Genomic DNA, 3,513 nt, shown 5'->3' on the forward strand with positions numbered 1-3,513 from the left:
TTCTTTGTGTCAACTCTTGGTCTCTCACTGTCCTTTTCTCTGCAGAGAAACTTGGATGATCTGTCAAATGGATACAATATAATCATATTACTTTCCTACTCAAGATGCTCTAGGAATTTCCCATTTCACTTGGGATAAAATCAGATTTCTTTTTTATGACCTGTAAAATTCTTAAATGATCTTACTCTGCACAATCATTGTTATCTTTTTATTCTACCACTTGCCACTTTCTTTACTTGGCCAAGCTCATCCTCCCCCACCTAAGGTGTTCACATATGATGTTTTCTCTGCCTTAAAACTTTAACTCCTGATTTTCCTATATCTGGATCCTTCATTTTAGTATTCTGAGCTCAAATATCATATCCTCAGTGGGAATCCCTGACCTAGCCTAAATTAGTCCTCAACACTACTTCTAGTCAAAATATTTTGAATCTTATCTTGTTTATTTATTTATTTGTTAATATTATGCTACAACCTATTAAAATGTAAGCTCTAGAAGAAAAGAGTTTTTATTTTTCTGATTCACTATTATATTTCCAGTACCCAGAATAGGACATGGTGATAAATATTTATTAAATGAGTGAATGAAAATAAAAATTGTGAATAAATCAATCCTCTGGATATTTTTTTCATAGGACCTGCTATGAAACCAGATTTTGCATAATGGACTGTGTAAAATTTCTTAGATTATTTTTATGTATCTTTATTCATTATCTTGTTGATTTTGGTTGGAGGGACTTTAGCTGTTCGAGAACATCACTCTAACATATCTTTTCAGCTTTAGATATCTAACTGATATTAAAAATTACTATCTGATTTGAAAATCATTTTTCTCATCCAGTTAATTATTAAGTGGTACCAAATAGAGTCAGAAAACTACAGTGCTATAATTGAAGCTTTACTCAGCATGATCTATAGCCATTAATCAATACTTAAGTAATCCTCTTAAGAGTACTATTACTGGGGGACTTCCCCTGTGGTCCAGTGGTTAAGAATCCACCTTCCAATGCAGAGGACATGGGTTCAATCCCTGATCAGGGAACTAAGATCCCACATGTTGTGGGGGTACTAAGCCCATGCACTGCACCTACTGAGCCCACACACTCTGGAGCCCGAGTGCCACAACTAGAGAGAAGCCCACATTGCTACAACAAAGAGCCTGCCCACCACAATAAAAGATCCCACGTGCTGCAACTGGGACCCAATGCAGCAAAAATAAATAAATAAATAAATTTAAAAAGAGTGAAAGATCCCACGTGCTGCAACTGGGACTCAACGCAGCCAAAATCAATCAATTAATTAATTAATTAAAATGAGTGCTATTAAAGTTAATATTTATTACTTTATTTCTAAGGGTATTATGTGATACTTTTCTTTGTTGAAATTAATACATCATCTTGGCAGTGATTTGCTGATCAGTAACATTAAAAATTTATCAGAGAAAAAACGTTGTGTAACTTCCCCCCCGACTGGAAAATAATTTTATTGAGATTCTATCAGCTGTGCAATCTGTTCTGACATTAGGCCCCTTCTTCCTTTGCAATTCTGTCCTTCTTAAGGGGTCCCATGAATACTTTCTTCTCCTCCACAGTCTGGAAGCAACCATGGCCAAATTTGGAGGTGGTGTCAATAAACCTGAAATCAATCTTCTTCAGGGCCTGCCATTTGGTCTGCACCAGAAAGGACTCATGCAGGGTGAGCACTTGCTTCTTGGTTCCTACCACACAGCCTTTGAGCATGACAAAGCCATTGGTCACTTCAACGTAGTGGACAAAGCCACACAGAGGTTTGATGCTCTTGTCAGACAGATCTTAATCAGCAGAGACATTTTTCTTGATCAGTTTTCTGTCCTTGATGAGGTAGCCCTGGCCGATCTTGTAGATTTTCTTGTTGATCTCAATGTGGTGATGGTAGCCTTCCTGCCTAGCCTGAGCCACAGAGAAGGCCACCCAGGCAGCCTACCAAGGGCTGCATAAAGTAACATGTATTGGGATACAGGCAACTTTATGCAGCCTTTGTTGGGTCTTATGGGGCAGCTTCGTGGTGTGCCAATGGCGGGTGACCCCTATGTAGCCTTTGCCCTTGGTCACCCCAATGAAAGCAATCATCTTATCCTACCCAAACACTTGAATCATAGGGACATGCCACTATAGCCTCTCACCAGCCCAGTCCAGTTTTTTTGCCACAGTGCCTCTGTTCACCTGGATCTCCATGAGGTGGACCTTCTTCTGGTGTATAGGAAGCAGGCACCTCTTGGTGTGGGCAATGACACAGATGACCTGGTAGTACTTCTTCATGCTGCTGAAGTCCTTCTCCAGCTGATTCTTGCCGTTACGTTCTGCCACTTCTTGCATCATTTGGTAAAGGCTTTTGTCTTACATTTATGCCAGTTTTTATAGAAGTGCCTTTTGCATTCATGCTGAAATGCTCAGCAAAGATGGTCTTAAAGGTCTGGAGGCCTCGAGGTGTTTCCACATAGCCCACAATGCCCACAGTACCACAGGCAGCAGCTCCACAATGGTCACAGCCTCCACAACTTCCTTCTTGTTCACCTTGCACCCTGGCCTATCGACCTCCCTCACCATGTGGGTCATGCCGGTCTTGTAGCCGAGGAAGGCTGTGAGGTGTACAGGCTTGGAAGAATGATCATTGGGGAAGCTCTTCACCTTCCCACAGTGCCAGCTGCTGAGTGCTTCTGAGGCAGGAAGCCCAGGGACCCATGCCTGGGAGCGGAGAACTTCCAGGGAGACATCCTGCCATAGGATGCTGCCGGTAGAGCAACATTATGTTACTTTGGATTAATTTCCTCCCAGGGAACTCATGTTGATTCTCAATTATCCTCATTTTTTATCCTACATGGTCATTGCCCATTACTTTAACAATAAGTTCTCAAATTTATTAAAAATAGCACATAACTTTCCAGAATCTGCCATTTTGGAAATGGAATTGTGTATCTGTCTTTGGTCATAATATCATTCGCATTTCCATTGTTTTCCAAGAATAATGATAGTGGCCATGAAATTGTACCTTGAAATTCACTATTCTGAAAAGCAATTAGTCAAGACTGGAATGAATGGATTAATTTAAAGCCAACAAGTGATTTCTTATGAGTTCTCAAATTACTTTGAGCTAGAATTCCCTCTTTTTGATGTTTACTTTTTTCATTCCTGTTAAAAAAGCTAGGCTGTAGCATGCCATAAATCTTCAAAGTGAAAATACTGCCATGGATGTTATACAGATCTTATTTTGAACTTTGCTTTAAATTAGATTTCAGGTTTCATTGAAAGCAGAGAATTTGAGAAAATGGGATAGATTAAAGACAGTATATTTCATATGTGAATTATCTGCAACTTTAAACATCACAAGGCAATTATGAAAGATGTTGAGAGCAGTGAAACAGGATAAGCTGTTTGTTTTGATAAGTAGTTGTGAAATCAGAGAAGAGGCACTAAGAACATAGAAATAGAAAATAATGTTAAGGGATTAACACTGATTCACTGATCAGGGTATACA

The 3,513-nt window shown here is 39.5% G+C and overlaps 1 pseudogene; it reads right to left on the reverse strand.

The window, feature by feature from the left end:
* Window positions 1-1,520: 1,520 nt before the first annotated feature.
* LOC132414141 (large ribosomal subunit protein uL3 pseudogene) lies at window positions 1,521-2,752 on the reverse strand (annotated as a pseudogene).
* Window positions 2,753-3,513: the final 761 nt, after the last annotated feature.

This window comes from Delphinus delphis, chromosome 19, assembly GCF_949987515.2.
Source record: "Delphinus delphis chromosome 19, mDelDel1.2, whole genome shotgun sequence".
NCBI classification, from domain to species: domain Eukaryota; kingdom Metazoa; phylum Chordata; class Mammalia; order Artiodactyla; family Delphinidae; genus Delphinus; species Delphinus delphis.